Here is a 19,621-nt window from a genome sequence, read left to right on the forward strand (position 1 = left end):
TTGTCTGTCCGATTGCCTTCAAGGGGATGTTCTGTTATTTTCTAAACTTCAATTTGGGGAGGAACAATATCAGTGGATGGACAAACATTCCAAACAAGCAAACGAGAATGAATGAATTGCATAATCTGTATTCTGTTCCTTCTACTTCCAGCTGTGCCTTCCACCCTTTCCCAATGTACACCGTTTTAGGCTAGTAGCGAGGTCTATCCCTCAACTTCAAATTGATTTTACCTTATTAGGAGGGATGCGCTGTGCAAAGCTGATTGCTTGCTTCTCTTCTTGCCAGGGATTCAAAACAGCCACTTTTGCATTTCAAATGCTTTTGAGCGATGAAGACATTATACAATTTGTACACACTATTCCCAATATTACCTTTAGGAAATAATAATTCACTTCCCACTTATCTTTAATCGAAATGGATTAAAGCAAACCTTGGCGCTGAAATGTTCATCACATGAGATTTGCTCTTAGCAAACAGAGAGAAAGATCCAGAGCTGGGCTTATTAATGGTACCCACTCCTTACTGAGGCAGAGGTGACTGTCCAGATCGCTACCCCTTGACTGGGACACGGAGCTGTTGTGAATATACACACACACACACACACACACACACACACACACACAGCTCTCTGCATTCGCCAGCATTCCAGCAAGGTAATCAGAAGGTCATTCCATCTATCTCCTACTACTATATGCAATACAGTTAGTGTGAGTGGCAATGTGCTCTGTCTGTATTAACAGAGAATCTTAATTTAAATTCCGAGGCTCATGTGTAGTGTAACCAGCACCGTTATTAATGATGTCAGTTATAGTCCTGCTGCAGCAGTGTACAATAAAGGATATCCTCAGATCACCTATTACAGCTACACTGTAATCTATTCTACAGAGGTTTCATACTACAGATAGCACTTAACATAACACGGATGGATCTCCAAAGCTTAATTATACGTCTCTAATGAAGGGTATTTTTACCTCCCATTTATTAAATTGGACTTACAATTTTCTGGTCACAACATGGCGCTGGCAGATGTTTTAAAAGGCCTTAAGTGAAAATCAATAGCTGTGGCTATACAAGTTTAAATCAAGGTGTAATTTGCACAACGATCCCCAAATAATCCAGCGGAGATCAACATCAAATTAAAATCTTAGTCTGAGTGAAATGATTCCCCCTGAATGATTGGAATAAAATGGCACAGGGTGATATTTCTGAGCAGAGCTGAGATGCTCAAGCACCATGTCAGATTACACACCGTGCAAGTCGTCTGCAAAGAGACATGCTGCGAGGGGAACGTGTGTGTGCTTCCTTGGTTTGTTGGGTAGTCGGAGAGAATTCAATACTACAGAATACTACATTTTGATGATGGATTGACAGTATGGCTGAATCTGCAGAGCACATGGTGGATCAGCACATATGTTTTTATTGATTTCTACACTCAGGGATGGTACATTTCATGCTAACATCATGCTTTAATTTGTGCTTGGAGCTCATTATCAGTTTCTAAGTTAGAATGTTAGCAACCTAAATGTCTCATCTTGAGCTAAGAGCTCTTGGGGCATTCTATCCCAAGATGGCATAGCAGTTCAAATGTCTTTTGTCCTCGTCTTGTTGTGTCCCATATATATATATATATAACTTTTTTCATACATTTTGTTTTTTAATTTTCCATAAACTCATCTTCAAAACTATCTCCTGCAACCCGCCTCACCAATTTATATTTATAAAAAAGTATTATTTACCTCAAATCTGTAATCCTCCAAGAAGCTAGCCAGAAACTAGCCAGGAGCTAGCCAGAAGCTAATCCAGAAACTAGCCAGAAGCTAGGTCAGAAGCTAGCCAGAAGCTAGCCAGAAGCTAATCCAGAAGCTAATCAGAAGCTAGTTAAAGCTTTCGTCGATTCCGGAGCAAACATCAGTTGTTCCGGAGCTAGCCAGCTGAGGAGTTCCATCAATCACTCCTGGGCTGCGGTCACCTATCCGGACCCGTTTTGCTGCCTACGCGGAGCCCCACCGGGCCTTCACGGCTGGACTGCCGACGTTATCTACCCAAAGGAGTTATCCGGCTGGCTCCTCCGTCGCGACGTTGCCTGGGCGCCCATCTGCAGCCTGCTAGCCATTAGCTGTCTTATCGGCTGCTATCTGAATAGACAATCGGACAATTTATTTATTTTTAATGTTATTGTTATTTTTTTATTCTTGGGCCTCTAGCTATATCTATTGTTTTTATTTTTGTTGTGATTTGGATTAATCCCCTCTACCACACGGAACCCCACTAATCTACTGACGGAACGCAAGAGGTGGCTAATAACAGACGTCCATCTTATGCTAGGTTGCTACTGATGGCCTGGCTAGCTGTCTAAATCGCCGTGACCCCCAACCAACCTCTCCACTCTCCGGACCCTTTTGATCACTCGACTAAGCATGCCTCTCCTTAATGTCAATATGCCTTGTCCATTGCTGTTCTGGTTAGTGTTTATTGGCTTATTTCACTGTAGAGCCTCTAGTCCTGCTCACCATACCTTATCCAACCTATTAGTTCCACCACCCACACATGCAATGACATCTCCTGGTTTCAATGATGTTTCTAGAGACAATATCTCTCTCTTCATCACTCAATACCTAGGTTTACCTCCACTGTATTCACATCCTACCATACCTTTGTCTGTACATTATACCTTGAAGCTATTTTATCGCCCCCAGAAACCTCCTTTTACTCTCTGTTCCAGACGTTCTAGACGACCAATTCTTATTGCTTTTAGCCGCACCCTTATTCTACTCCTCTGTTCCTCTGGCGATGTAGCGGTGAATCCAGGCCCTACAGTGCCTAGCTCCACTCCTATTCCCCAGGCGCTCTCTTTTGACGACTTCTGTAACCGTAATAGCCTTGGTTTCATGCATGTTAACATTAGAAGCCTCCTCCCTAAGTTTGTTCTATTCACTGCTTTAGCACACTCTGCCAACCCGGATGTTCTAGCTGTGTCTGAATCCTGGCTTAGGAAGACTACCAAAAATTCTGTCATTTTAATTCCAAACTACCTTTTCAGACAAGATAGAACTGCCAAAGGGGGCGGTGTTGCAATCTACTGCAAAGATAGCCTGCAGAGTTCTGTCCTACTATCCAGGTCTGTACCAAACAACAATTTGAACTTCTACTTTTAAAAATCCACCTCTCTAAAAACAAGTCTCTCACCGTTGCAGTCTGCTATAGACCCCCCTCTGCCCCCAGCTGTGCTCTGGACACCATATGTGAACTGATTGCCCCCCATCTATCTTCAGAGCTCCTGCTGCTAGGCCACCTAAACTGAAACATGCTTAACACCCCAGCCATCCTACAATCTAAACTTGATGCCCTCAATCTCACACAAATTATCAATGAACCTACCACCTCTGCTGTCTTCAACCAAGATCTCAGCGATCACTTCCTCATTGCCTGCATCCGTAATAGGTCAGCGGTCAACCAACCTCCACTCATCACTGTAAAACGCTCCCTGAAACACTTCAGCGAGCAGGCCTTTCTAATCGACCTGGCCGGTGTATCCTGGAAGAATATTGATCTCATCCCGTCAGTAGAGGATGCCTGGATATTTTTTTTAAATGCCTTCCTTACCATCTTAAATAAACATGCCCCATTCAAGAAATTTAGAACCAGGAACAGATATAGCCCTTGATTCTCCCCAGACCTGACTGCCCTTAACCAACACAAAAACATCCTATGGCGTTCTGCATTATCATCGAACAGCCCCCGTGATATGCAGCTGTTCAGGGAAGCTAGAAACCATTATACACAGGCAGTTGAAAAAGCTAGCCTTGGCTTTTCTAAGCAGAAATTTGCTTCCTGCAACACTAACTCAAAAAAGTTCTGAGACACTGTAAAGTCCATGGAGCGTAAGAACCCCTCCTCCCAGCTGCCCACTGCACTGAAGATAGGAAACACTGTCACCACTGATAAATCCACCATAATTGAGAATTTCAATAAGCATTTTTCTACTGCTGGCCATGCTTTCCACCTGGCTACTCCTACCCCGGTCAACAGCACTGCACCCCCCACAGCAAATCGCCCAAGCCTTCCCCATTTCTCCTTCTCCCAATTCCGTTCAGCTGATGTTCCGAAAGAGCTGCAAAATCTGGACCCCTACAAATCAGCCGGGCTAGACAATCTGGACCCTTTCTTTCTAAAATTATCTGCCAAAATTGTTGCCACCCCTATTACCAGCCTGTTCAACCTCTCTTTCGTGTCGTCTAAGATCCCCAAAGATTGGAAAGCAGCTGCGGTCCTCCCCCTCTTCAAAGGGGGGGACACTCTTGACCCAAACTGCTACAGACCTATATCTATCCTACCATGCCTTTCTAAGGTCTTCGAAAGCCAAGTCAACAAACAGATTACCGACCATTTCGAATCTCACCATACCTTCTCTGCTATGCAATCTGGTTTCAGAGCTGGTCATGGGTGCACCTCAGCCACGCTCAAGGTTCTAAACGTTATCTTAACCACCATTGATAAGAAACATTACTGTGCAGCCGTGTTCATTGATCTGGCCAAGGCTTTCGACTCTGTCAATCACCACATCCTCATCGGCAGACTCGACAGCCTTGGTTTCTCAAATGATTGCCTCGCCTGGTTCACCAACTACTTCTCTGATAGAGTTTAGTGTGTCAAATCGGAGGGTCTGCTGTCCGGACCTCTGGCAGTCTCTATGGGGGTGCCACAGGGTTCAATTCTTGGACCGACTCTCTTCTCTGTATACATCAATGAGGTCGCTCTTGCTGCTGGTGAGTCTCTGATCCACCTCTACGCAGACGACACCATTCTGTATACTTCTGACCCTTCTTTGGACACTGTGTTAACAACCCTCCAGGCAAGCTTCAATGCCATACAACTCTCCTTCCGTGGCCTCCAATTGCTCTTAAATACAAGTAAAACTAAATGCATGCTCTTCAACCGATCGCTGCCCGCCTGTCCAACATCACTACTCTGGACGGCTCTGACTTACGTGGACAACTACAAATACTTAGGTGTCTGGTTAGACTGAACTCTCCTTCCAGACCCATATCAAATATCTCCAATCCAAAGTTAAATCTAGAATTGGCTTCCTATTTCGCAACAAAGCATCCTTCACCCATGCTGCCAAACATACCCATGTAAAACTGACCATCCTTCCAATCCTCGACTTTGGCGATGTCAGTTACAAAATAGCCTCCAATACCCTACTCAACAAATTGGATGCAGTCTATCACAGTGCAATCCATTTTGTCACCAAAGCCCCATATACTACCCACCATTGCGACCTGTACGCTCTCGTTGGCTGGCCCTCGCTTCATACTCGTCGCCAAACCCACTGGTTCCATGTCACCTACAAGACCCTGCTAGGTAAAGTCCCCCCTTATCTCAGCTCGCTGGTCACCATAGCATCTCCCACCTGTAGCACACACTCCAGCAGGTATATCTCTCTAGTCACACCCAAAACCAATTCTTTCTTTGGCCGCCTCTCATTCCAGTTCTCTGCTGCCAATGACTGGAACGAACTACAAAAAGCACTGAAACTGCACTGAAAGCACTGAAACTGGAAACACTTATTTAAGCACCAACTGTCAGAGCAGCTCACAGATTACTGCACCTGTACATAGCCCACCTATATTTTAGCCCAAACAACTACCTCTTTCCCTACTGTATTTATTTATTTTGCTCCTTTGCATCCCATTAATTTTATTTCTACTTTGCACATTCTTCCATTGCAAATCTACCATTCGTGTTTTACTTGCTATATTGTATTTACTTTGCCACCATGGCCTTTTTTTGCCTTTACCTCCCTTATCTCACCTCATTTGCTCACATCGTATATAGACTTGTTTATACTGTATGTTTGTTTTACTCCATGTGTAACTCTGTCGTTGTATGTGTCGAACTGCTTTGCTTTATCTTGGCCAGGTCGCAATTGAATTAAATGAGAACTTGTTCTCAACTTGCCTACCTGGTTTAAAAAAAATGTAAGCCCTGAACGATGGCAACACTGTCTCCCAGGCTGTGTGCCACCCTCAAGTCCAAAGCAAATAGCATGCAAGCAACAATGCAGCTTATTTGGCTAATCTTTTGAGTGAGCAAGCTAGGTGGTTAGCTAGGTAGTCTTGCTCGCTAGCTATCTAGCATATGATCTATACTGGTTGTTAGCTTGCATAACTGATACATTGCATTCGGAAAGTATTCAGACCCCTTTACTTTTTCCCCAAAACAATCCCCACATTTTTTCCCCCCCTCATCATTCTACACACAGTACCCCATAATGACAACATATTTTTTAGATTTTTTTAGCAAAAACTGAAATATCACATTTACATAAGTATTCAGACCCTTCAGTCAGTACTTTGTTGAAGCACCTTAGGCAGCGATTACAGCCTTGAGTCTTCTTGGGTAATACGCAACAAGCTGGGCACACCTGTATTTGGAGAGTTTCTCCCATTCTTCTTTGCAGATCCTTTCAAGCTCTGTCAGATTGGAAGGGGAGCGTCGCCGCAGAGCTATTTTCAAATCAATTCAAGTTGTATTTGTCACATACACATAGTGTATGCTAATGTGAGTGTAGCGAAATGCTTGTGCTTCTAGTTCCGACAGTGCAGGATTATCTCACAAGTAATCTAACAATTCCCCAACAACTACCTAATACACACAAATCTGAAGTGGTGAATGGGAATATGTACATGTAAGTTCATGGATGAGCGATGGCCGAGTGGCATAGGCAAGGTGCAATAGATGGTATAAAATACAGTATTTACATGTGATATGAGTAATGTAAGATATGTAAACATTATTAAAGTGGCATTATTTAGAGTGGCATTGTGTAAGTGACATGATCCATTTATTAAAGTGGCCAGTAATTGAGTCTCAATGTAGGCAGCAGCCGCTCTGAGTTAGTGGTTGCTGTTAGCAGTCTGATGGCATTGAGATAGAAGCTGTGTTTCAGTCTCTCGGTCCCAGCTTTGAGGCACCTGTACTGGCCTCGCCTTCTGGATGGTACCGGTGTGAATAGGCAGTGGCTCATGTGGTTGATGTCCTTGATGATCTTTTTGGCCTTCCTGTGACATCGGGTGCAGTAGGTGTCATTGAGGGCAGGTAGTTTGCCCCTGGCAGACCGCACCACCCTCTGTAAAGCCTTGCAGTTGAGGACAGTGCAGTTGCCATACCAGGCTGTGATACAGCCCAACAGGATGCTCTCGATTGTGCATCTGTGAAAGTTTGTCAGAGTTTTGGGTGACAAGCCTTCAACCTCAGGAGGTTGAAGAGCCGCTGTTGCGCCACCTTCACCACACTGTCTGTGTGAGTGGACCATTTCAGTTTGTCAGTGATGTGTACGCCAAGGAACTTGAAGCTTTCCACCTTCTCCACTGCAGTCCCTTCAATGTGGATAGGGTGGTGCTCCCTCTGCTGTTTCCTGAAGTTCACAATTATCTCTTTTGTTGAAGTTGAGTGAGAGGTTGTTTTCCTGACACCACACTCCGAGTGCCCCCCACCTCCTCCCTGTAGGCTGTCTCGTCACTGGTAATCAAGCGCACTACTGTTGTGTTGTCTGCAAACTTGATGATTGAGTTGGAGGTGTGCATGGCTATGTAGTCGTGGGTGAACAGGGAGTACAGGAGGGGGCTGAGCACGCACCCTTGTGGGGCCCCAGTGTAGAGGGTCAGCAAAGTGGAGATGTTGTTACCAAACTTCCCCCTGGGGGCGGCCCGTCAGAAAGTCCAGGACCCAATTGCACAGGGTGGGGTTGAGACCCAGGGCCTCCAGCCTGATGACGAGCTTGGAGGGTACTATGGTGTTGAATGCTGAGCTGTAGTCAACTAACAGCATTCTTACATAGGCATTCCTCTTGTCCAGATGGGATAGGGCAGTATGATGGCGATTGCGTTGTCTGTGGACCTGTTGGGGCGGTATGTAAACTGAAGTGGGTCTAGGGTGGCCGGTAAGGTGGAGGTGATATGATCCTTGACTAGTCTCTCAAAGCACTTCATGATGACAGAAGTGAGTGTTATGGGGCTGTCGTCATTTAGTTCAGTTATCTTTGCCTCCTTGGGAGCAATGGTGGCCATCTTGAAGAATATGGGGACAACAGACTGGGATAGGGAGTGATTGCATATGTCCGTAAACACACCAGCCAGCTGGTCTGCGCATGCTCTGTGGATGTGGGTAGGGATGCCCTCTAGGCCAGCAGTCCTTGTTAACATGCCGCAACAGTGGAACTGTATTTACCTCAAAACGGGCAAAGAAGTTTAGTTTGTCTGGAAGCATGACGTCGGTGTCCGTGATGTGACTGGTTTACTATTTTTAGTCCATGATTTCCTGTAGACCCTTCCACGTACGTCTCGTGTCTGAGCCTTTGAATTGTGACTCCACCTTGTCCCTCTACTGGCATTTCCTTGTTTGATTACCTTGCGGAGTGAATAACTACACTGTTTATATTCAGTCATATTCCCAGGCTAAATACGATGGATCGCACTTTCAGTTTTGCATGAATGCCACCATACATCCACAGTTATTGGTTAGAGTAGGTTTTAAGTCACAGTGGGTACAACATCTCCAATGCACTTCTTTATAAATGCACTCACCGAGTCAGCGTATAGGTCGATGTTGTTCTCTGAGGCTGACTGGAACATATTCCAGTCCGCGTGATCAAAACAATCTTGAAGCATGGCTTCCGATTAGTCGGACCAGCGTTGAATGGTTCTCGTCACTGGTATAGCCTGTTTGAGTTTCTGCCTGTAAGACTGTAGGAGCAAGATGGCATCATGGTCAGATTTTGCAAAGGTAGGGCAGTGGAGGGCTTTGAATGCATCGTGGAAGTTAGAGTGGCATTGAACAAGGATTTTGCCCATACATGTAGTGCAATCAATATGCTGGTAGAATTTAGGTAACCTTGTTCTCAAATTTGCTTTGTTAAAATCATCAGCTACAATAAATGCAGCCTCAGGATATTTGGTTTCCAGTTTGCATATAGTCCAGTGAAGTTCCTTGATGGCCGTCTTGGTGTCTGCCTGAGGGGGAATGTACACAGCTGTGACTATAACTGATGAGAATACTCTTGGTAGGTAAAATTTCAGGTCTCTCCAGAGATGTTCGATCGGGTTCAAGTCCAGGCTCTGGCTGGGCTACTCAAGGACATTCAGAGACTTGTCTCGAAGCAACTCCGGCATTGTCTTAGCTGTGTGCTTAGGGTCATTGTCCTGTTCGAAAATGAACCTTCAAATAAAATAAAATTTAACTTGTCACATGCGCTGCATATAACAGGTATACAACAACCAAACTGTATTTTACCTTTTATTTAACTAGGCAAGTCAGTTAAGAACAAATTCTTATTTTCAATGACAGCCTAGGAACAGTGGGTTACCTGCCTTGTTCAGGGGCAGAACCACAGACTTTTAATTGTCAGCTCTGGGATTCAATCTTGCAACCTTTCGGTTACTAGTGCAATGCTCGAACCACTAGGCTACCTGCTGCCCCAAACAACCTATGGGTACAACCTTACTTTGAAATGCTTACTTACAAGCTCTTAAACAACAATGCAATTCAAGAAATAGAGTTCAACCTGGAGCAGGTTTTCATTAATGTCTCTGTACTTTTCTCCGTTCATCTTTCCCTTGATCCTGACTAGTCTCCCAGCTGAAAAACATCCTGAAAAACAACCTGATGCTGCCACCACCATGCTACACTGTAGGGATGGTGCCAGGTCTCCTTCAGATGTGACGCTTCAGGCCAAAGAGTTCAATCTTGGTTTCATCAGACCAGAGAATCTTGTTTCTCATGGTCTGAGTGTCCTTTAGGTGCCTTTTGTCCAACTCGAAGCGAGCAGTATTGTGCCTTTTATCTGAGGGGCTTGATTTATGGAGTGCTGCAGAGATGGTTGTCCTTCTGGAGGGTTCTCCCAAATCTACAGAGGAACTCTAGAGCTCTGACAGAGTGACCGTCGGGTTCTTGGTGACCAAGGCCCTTCTCCCCCGATTGCTCAGTTTAGCTAGGAAGAGTCTTGGTGGTTCCAAACTTCTTCAATTTAAGAATGATAGAGGCCACTGTGTTCTTGGACCTTCAATGCTGCAGACATTTTTTGGTATTCTTCCCCACATCTGTCTCGGCACTCTATGGACAATTCCTTCGACCTCATGGCTTGGTTTTTGCTCTGACATGCACTGTCAAGTGTTTGACCTTTATATAGACAGGTGTGTGCCTTTCCAAATCATGCCCAATCAATTTAATTTACCACAGGTGGACTGCAATCAAGTTGTAGGATGATCAATGGAAACAGGACACACCTGAACTCAGTTTCGGGTCCCATTAAAAATGCTCTGAATACTAATGTAAATAAGTTATTTCAATTTTATTTATTTGTATAAATTTGCAAAAATGTCTACAAACCTGTTTTCACTTTGTCATTATGGGTTATTGCGTGTAGATTGATGAGGGGGGGAATGATTTAATCCATTTTAGGCTGTAACATAACAAAATGTGGACAAAGTCAAGGGGTCTGAATACTTTCCAAATGCACCATATGTGTTTAATTGTAAGGGACACTTAATATAATATTAAAATGTACAGAATTGGTGAGCTGCATTCCTGACAGGCTGTTCAGATTCAATTTCAGCCTCAGAGCTTGAGAGGTGCCTCTTTGTCCCAAAAACACACGTTTTCTGGAGGAGTGCTGATGTCGCCCATCCAGTCTAAGACATCTGCACACAATGCATCCCTGACTACAATCAGACCACATAGAGACTTTTGTGCATCTAGACCCGTCTTTCAATACGATCGTCGTATTTAGATAGCGGAAGTCGCATGTAAGTGTCAAGTGTAGACAAGACCTCAGCCTCTGAAGCTGTAATTGAATCTGATCAGCCTGTCAGGAGTGTTCACCCACCGTAAATTTAAATATTATCCACAAAACATGAAGTATCCCTTATAATTATACACACATAAGTTATGCACGCTAACAACCAGCATAGATAACAAGCTAGCTAGCTAACAAGACTACCTAGCTGACTAGCTAACTCACAAGACTAGCCAAGTTAGCTGTGTTGTTCCTTACATGCAATTATCTGTGGTCTTGGGGACGGCACGTTCATGTTCAGGGCTTAAATCTCCTGATCAACGCAGCCACAGGGCGATCAACGCAGCCACAGGGCTCCTTGATGAAGTGGTTATCGTGCCTCTGAACAAAATTAATGTTTATTTTGATTCTCGTGATCTCAACTAAGCAACTTTTGTTATGTAGTGATCATGAGTTAAAGAAGTTGTAATCTCGACAAAACAAGGGAACCTCTTTTTCTATTCATATGTCCTCTCTGGACTTCCAATACAGTTTCTAAACTTGTGCAAAAACAATTTGCCAAGATCTTTGGAATGAGGAGCCTGCACTCTCAGTAGCAGGCCTACTTTTAAAAAAACACTACAACTTACCACTTTAGTTTTTGCTTTAAGTACAAAAGGGAGCAAGTAAGTCCCTTGCAGTAATAAAAGCCGAAAGTAAGTAACAAAGTGACTACAGTGCTAAGGGGCTGTTTACTACTTGTACAAAGTCCTGTCAGTCCACAGTGTTAATACCCCAGACACACACTCCCTTTCACTGTATGATTCAGACATTTCCTACCAAACAGCAGTTGGGGAGACAATTAACTAAGCCACACACACACACACACACGCACAGTTCCTCAGAAAATAGTACGTGACAAATTTTCCCAAACACTCCTCTTTGTTCCATCCAACATTCTCTGTGAACCTCTATAGAGCCAACAGATGTGATGGACGGCTACTTCTTAAGTTGAAAAACCAGTGCACAAGAAGTGAGTCAACAATAGGAGGCATTTTGCATTTACAAATATCTCCCCTGCGCCAAGATCCCAAATTGTCATGAATTGCACTTGTGATTTTAATTTTTAAAAAATGTATTGTGTATGTAGTGTAATATACAGTTGAAGTCGGAAGTTTACATACACTTAGGTTGGAGTCATTAAAACTCACTTTTCAACCACTCCACAAATTTATTGTTAACAAACTATAGTTTTGGCAAGTCGGTTAGGACATCTACATTTGTGCATGACACAAGTAATTTGTCCAACAATTGTTTACAGACAGACAATTCCCCCAGTCTAATAAACAACACTTTTCTCTATTCTTTCAAATAGCATGCAGTGGCAGACTGCTGTGTCTAATTTCACATTGCAAATATTAGAGTGAGGATTTTACACACTTGGCTATGCCAAAATAAGATTCAGTTCACTGTATCAACAACTCCCCACTTGGCCATGCCTTTTCATGCTTTTCTCTAAATGTTGTCACTTCAAGTCAGTAAATTATAATTCCAAATGGTTCCCTGACACTGATGAATCAATAAGCCAACCATTAGAATGATAATTTATTGATTCTAAACGTCAGCTCTCTCAACAGGAAGATATATTCTAAAAGTAATGTGATAATTTCTGTTCGACATACAGTGGAAGTCGGAAGTTTACATACACTTAGATTGGAGTCATTAAAACTTGTTTTTCAACCACTCCAATAATTTCTTGTTAACAAACTATAGCTTTGGCAAGTCGGTTAGGACATCTACTTTGTGCATGAAAAGTAATTTTTCCAACAATTGTTGAAAGATTATTTCACTTATAATTCACTGGATCACAAATCCAGTGGGTCAGAAGTTTACATACAATAAGTTGACTGCGCCTTTAAACAGCTTGGAAAATTGAAATAAATTATTTCATGGCTTTGGAAACTTCTGATAGGCTAATTGACATAATTTGAGTCAATTGGAGGTGTACCTGTAGATGTATTTCAAGGCCCACCTTCAAACTCAGTGCCTCTTTGCTTGACATCATGTGAAAATCAAAAGAAATCAGCCAAGACCTCAGAAAACAAATTGTAGACCTCCACAATTCTGGTTCATCATTGGGAGCAATTTCCAAATGTCTGAAGGTACCACATTCATCTGTACAAACAATAATACACAAGTATAAACACCATGGGACCACGCAGCCGTCATACCACTCAGGAAGGAGAAGCGTTCTGTCTCCTATAGATGAACGTACGTTCGTGCGAAAAGTGCAAATCAATCCCAGAACAACAGCAAAGGACCTTGTGAAGATGCTGGAGGAAACAGGTACAAAATAATCTATATCCATAGTAAAACGAGTCCTATATCGTCATAACCTGAAATGCCGCTCAGCAAGGAAGAAGCCACTGCTCCAAAATTGCAATAAAAAAAGCCAGGCTATGGTTTGAAACTGCACATGGGGACAAAGATGTTACTTTTTGGAGAAATGTCCTCTGGTCTGATGAAACAAACATAGAACTGTTTGGCCATAATGACCATCATTATGTTTGGAGGAAAAAGGGGGAGGCTTGCAAGCCGAAGAAAACCATCCCAACCGTGAAGCACGGGGTTGGCAGCATCATGTTGTGGGGGTGCTTTGCTGCAGGAGGGACTGGTGCACTTCACAAAATAGATGGCATCATGAGGTAGGACAATTTATGTGGATATTTTGAAGCAACATCTCAAGACATCAGTCAGGAAGTTAAAGCTTGGTCGCAAATGGGTCTTCCAAATGGACAATGACCCCAAGCATACTTCCAACAACAAAGTCAAGGTATTGGAGTGGCCATCACTAAGCCCTGACCTCAATCCTATGGAAAATTTGTGGGCAAAACTGAAAAAGTGTGTGCGAGCAAGGAGACCTACAAACCTGACTCTGTTCCACCAGCTCTGTCAGGAGAAATGGGCCAAAATTCACCCAACTTATTGTGGGAAGCTTGTGTAAGGCTACCTGAAACGTTTAACCCAAGTTAAACAATGTAAAGGTAGTGCTACCAAATACTATTTGAGTGTATGTGAACTTCTGACCCACTGGGAATCTGATGAAAGAAATAAAAGTTGAAATAAATAATTCTCTCTACTATTATTCTGATTTCACATTCTTAAAATAAAGTGGTGATCCTAACTGACTTCATTAAGACAGGGACTTTTTATTGGGATTAAATTTCAGGAATTGTGAAAAACTTGATTAAAAGTATTTGGCTAAGGTGTATGTAAACTTCCGACTTCAACTGTACATATATTTCAGTGACCATGTGGATATCAGTAAAAACTCTAAACAGAAATTAAAATGTCCAAATATCTTTTCCCAATAGTTTAGCCAGGGCTTCAGATTCAGTGGGTATGCTGCTTAGCCTCTGAACAGTCAAAAAGGAAAGAGCTGCTTCTTTGATATTCAACAATAATGGCCTGCATCTCTTTGCGTCCTTCTGATGGTTTTATACCATAGACTTTGGAAAAAAGGGGGATTATGGTTATCCACAAATAGATGAAGGACTCCTCGTTAACATTGTACTTCAGAAAGCTTTCTCCTTCCTTCTCCTCTTCCAAGGAGAGCTTCTGTGGTCTAAGCACAGCACAGCAAACTGACTGGTATCAAAACCCTGCTTTTGGTCAATTCTCCACACTTCAAAGTGCCCAGTAAGCCTACCATACATTGTGTTGATATGTAGGCTACGTGTGCCTTTTCAACAACAGAAATATGTCTGTAGTTCTAGCCTTGAGCTGTTCTTGTCTATTAATGTTCTGTATTATGTCATGTTTTATGTGGACCCCAGGAAGAGTAGCTGCTGCTTTTGCAACAGCTAATGGGGATCCTAATAAAATACCACATATCAAATCTATTGCAATAGCACAAATGACGAATAACTGTAAGTGTGTGCAGAGGCCCGTTGGTCAGCCACTTGACCACTTTGAGAGGGCCAAATCTGACAATACAAGAACAGCCACAGACAGAAAACTCGATCTGGGGTTGCTAAAACGTCTGTCCTCAAATCAAAGTGTATTTGTCACGTGCGCCCAACACAATAGGTGCAGACCTTACAGTGAAATGCTTACTTACAAGCCCTAACCAACCGTGTAATTTTTAGATAAAAAAATAGGTATCAGGTAAACAATAGATAAGAAATAAAAAAAACAGTAAAATGACAGTGAAAATAACAGTAGCGAGGCTATATATGTGTACAGGTGGTACTGGTACAGAGTCAATGTGTGGGGGCACCGGTTAGTCGGGCTAATTTAGGTAATATGTACATGTAGGTATAGTTAAAGTGACTATGCATAGATGATAAACAGAGAGTAGCAGCAGCATAAAAGAGGGGTTTGGTGGGGGTGGCGGGACACAATGCAAATAGTTCGGGTAGCAGATGTGCAGGGGCACAGGTTAGTCGGGCTAATGGACATAATATGTACATGAATGTATAGTTAGTGACTATGCATCAATGATAAACAGAGTAGCAACAGCGTAAAAGAGGAGTTGGTGGGGGGAGGGGGCAAATAATCCAGGGGGCCATTTGATTTCCTGTTCAGGAGCCTTATGGCTTGGGGGTAAAAGCTGTGGAGAAGCCTTTTGGTCCTAAACCTGGCGCTCCGGTACCGCTTGCCATGCGGTAACAGAGAGAACAGCTAATGACTGGGGTGGCTGTGATCGTTGACAATTTTTAGGGCCTTCCTCTGACCGTGCTTGGTGTGGTGGTCCTGGATGGTAGGCAGCTTAGCCCCAGTAATGTACTGCGCCGTACGCACTACCCTCTGTAGTGCCTTGCAGTCGGAGGACAAGTAGGCCTTGCGGTCAGGGGACGAGGAGTTTCCATACCAGGAAGTTTGTTATGGAATTGGAGCTCTTGTATGACGCACTTGAACTCAAATCAAAGTTTTTTGTCACGGGATTCTTCCTGGGAAGTAGAGGCGGACCAAAATGCAGCGTGGTTATAGTTCATGTTTTTTAATAGGTAAACTAAACATGAACATAATACAAAACAATAAATGTGGCAAAACCGAAAACAGCCCTATCTGGTACAACAAACACAAAGACAGGAAACAACCACCCACAAAACCCAACACAAAACAGGCTACCTAAATATGGTTCCCAATCAGAGACAATGACTACCACCTGCCTCTGATTGAGAACCATATCAGGCCAAACATAGAAATAGACAAACTAGACATATAACAGAATGCCCACCCAGATCACACCCTGACCAAACAAAACATAGAAACATACAAAGCAAACTATGGTCATGGTGTGACAAGTTTATTTGTCACGTTGCGCCGAATACAACATCGGTCAGGAAGTTAAAGCTTGGTCGCAAATGGGTCTTCCAAATGGACAATGACCACAAGCATACTTCCAAAGTTGTGGCAAAATGGCTTAAGGACAACAAAGTCAAGGCATTGGAGTGGCCATCACAAATCCCTGACCTCAATCCTATAGAACATTTGTGGGCATAACTGAGAAAGCGTGTGTGAGCAAGCAGGCTTACCAACCTGACACAGTTACAGTACACCAGCTCTGTCGGGAGGAATGGGCCGAAATTCACCCAACTTATTATGGGAAGCTTGTGGAAGGCTACCCGAAACATTTGACCCAAGTTAAACAATTTAAAGGCATTGCTACCAAATACTAATTGCGTGTATGTAAACTTCTGACCTACTGGGAATGTGATTACATAATAAAATCATTCTCTCTACTATTATTCTGACATGTCACATTCTTACATAAGTTGTGATCCTACCTGACCTAAGACAGAGAATTTTAACTAGGATTAAATGTCAGGAATTGTGAAAAACTGAGTACAAATGTACTTGGCTAAGTTGTATGTAAACGTCCGACTTCAACTGTATATACTTTGAAATAGCCTAAAATTACCCTAAAATATCATATGAGTATTTCATTAGGGGTATTTTGTTAAGAAAATATTTTATATCAACAAAATTGGTGTAAATATTGCTTATCAGTTGAAACAAAACAAAAAGTTGTAGATGTTAATAATACAGCTATTGAATCTAATATGATTTAGGATGCTGCTATTAATGACTTTTTATCATTCAATAGGCTACAGAGATTTGTCAAAGCTAAATGGAAATTGTAATAATTGAGATCATGTGTATTCCAAGCATAAAACAATTCCAACCTTGAAGTAACCCCATTTCTCTATCCTTTCCTTGTGCTTCATCCACACTGTACAACAGGTGTAGTCCTTACAGCGAAATGCTTACTTTGCAAGCCCTTAGCCAACAATGCAGATCAAGAAATAGAGTTAAGAAAATATTTACTAAACAAACTAAAGGGGGTACCGGTCCCGAGTCAATATGTGGGGGGTACAGGTTTGTGTGTGTTTGTGGGGGGGGGGGGGGGGGGGTCTGTAACGGTTCTCGTCTGGTGAAGCGGACCAAAATGCAGCGTGGTATTTTTGATACATGTTTAATGACAACGAAAAAACACGAACAATACAAAAACAATAAACGGAATGTGAACCTATACAGCCTATCTGGTGACAACAAACACAGAGACAGGAACAATCACCCACGAAATACTCAAAGAATATGGCTGCCTAAATATGGTTCCCAATCAGAGACAACGATAAACACCTGCCTCTGATTGAGAACCACTCCAGACAGCCATAGACTATGCTAGATACCCCCACTAAACCACACACCCAATACCTAACAAAACCCCAAGACAAAACACACCACAATAAACCCATGTCACACCCTGGCCTGACCAAATAAATAAAGACAAACACAATATATTTCGACCAGGGTGTGACAGGGTCTGTGCGTAAATAGTCTGTGTGGCCATTTGATTCATTGTTCAGCAGTCTAATGGCTTGGGGGTAGAAGCTGTTAAGGAGCCTTTTGGTCCTAGACTTGTCGCTCCGGTACCGCTTGCCGTGCGGTAGCAGAGAGAACAGTCTATGGCTTGGTGGGTTGGAGTCTTTGACAATTTTTGGGGCTTTTCTCTGACTCCGCCTGGTATATGGGTCCTGAGAGATTTTGCTAGGACTGTCTGGGAGTGGTCTGAGAGAGGGGTCCAATGGGAAGGATGTGGAACCTGAAAACAAGCTGTCATTGGCAGAGAGGAGAGCAAACTCTCTTTTGTTATTGGTCTATTAACTTAGAGGGCTTGCAGTTAACGAGTGGCTACTCCAAACTGCATGATAACGGCAAGTAAAACTAGTTGATTCATCACCATGTTCATTTTCTATTATTTATTGTATTTAGTATTTATTACTCTAACAAGGCAGGAAAGACAACAGGATTATTATTTTCTTACAGATTCCCCCAATCATGAAGCACCATTGGTGACACCTTGTTTTGCACCAACGAGGTAGGCCAGTTGAGAACAAGTTCTCATTTACAACTGCCACTTGGCCAAGATAAAGCAAAGCGGTGCGACACAAACAACACAGAGTTACACATGGGTTAAATAAGCGTGCCGTCAATAACACAACAGAAAAAACGATATACAGTGTGTGCAAATGAAAATGTATACTGGGGTGCAAAAGAGCAAAAAATAAATAACAATATGGGGATGAGGTAGTTGGGTGGGCTATTTACAGATAGGTTGTGTACAGGTGCAGTGATCGGTAAGCTGCTCTCACAGCTGATGCTTAAAGTTAGTGAGGGAGATGTAAGTCTCCAGGTACAGTGATTTTTGCAATTCGTTCCAATGAGATACGATTCAGAAACTGTCCAAAAGGCGAAGAAATCTTTTTGCCCATCATGACCTGAACCCAGACATCTGTCTGTAACTGTCTGTACGATCATTTCATCACTGGTAAGTCAAGTCTGATCGATTTTGAGTTTAGTTTAGCTGTTATTCTAACCAGGTGTTAACAACAACATCAAGTTAGCCAAAATTGTCATGTTCTGACCTTTTATTTCCTTTGTTTTGTCATTATTTAGTATGGTCATGGCATGAGTTGGGGTGGGCAGTCTGTTTGTTTTTCTATGATTTGGGTATTTCTATGTTTCGGCCTAGTATGGTCCTCAATCAGAGGCAGGTGTCATTAGTTGTCTCTGATTGAGAATCATACTTAGGAAGCCTGGGTTTCACTGTGTGTTTGTGGGTGATTGTTCCTGTCTTTGTGTTGGCACCAGATAGGTCTGGTTTAGGTTTTCGCGTTTATTGTTTTGTTAGTCTGTGTATGTGTAGAGTCTTTATTAAAGTACCATGAATAAACACCACGCTGCGTTTTGGTCCACCTCTCCTTCAACTAAAGAAAACCGTTACAAAAATAAGCTAGCTCGATAGCTTGTAGTCTAGCAATTAGCATGTGTCGCATGAGAGTAAAGTTTAGGTGAGGCTATTTTTCACCAAAAAAATACACCTTTATAACAAAGGATTGCATGCCTCTATCATCACATTTGCAGACTAATGTAAGCCTACTGTGATAATTTAGTTGAATAATAAACGCAGAGCAGCACAGATTTATAGGCTATATCAGAGACGTTTCCTTTGCACAGGGAAAAGGTGGCCTTTTCATAACTCCAGTGGTTATCATATATTCATGTGATAACCCAATGATCATTTGTTGAGAACTTTATTCATAAGAGGGAAAGAGGGAAATGTATGGACATTACAGCATAGGACAGAGGCCTCAATGGCATACGACAACCTTGTGTTGACTATTGGTTGTTCCAGTTCAACAATAGATTTAATATTTAAATGGCACTAAAACACCTGAATGAATTAAACACAACCAACATTAAGAGCCCCAATGATATAGGTCACCTGATAGAAGTGATATTCTAACATCAGGTGTGCTATTCATTTGTTTCTGTAC

This window comes from Oncorhynchus masou, chromosome 3 (assembly GCF_036934945.1).
Source record: "Oncorhynchus masou masou isolate Uvic2021 chromosome 3, UVic_Omas_1.1, whole genome shotgun sequence".
NCBI classification, from domain to species: domain Eukaryota; kingdom Metazoa; phylum Chordata; class Actinopteri; order Salmoniformes; family Salmonidae; genus Oncorhynchus; species Oncorhynchus masou.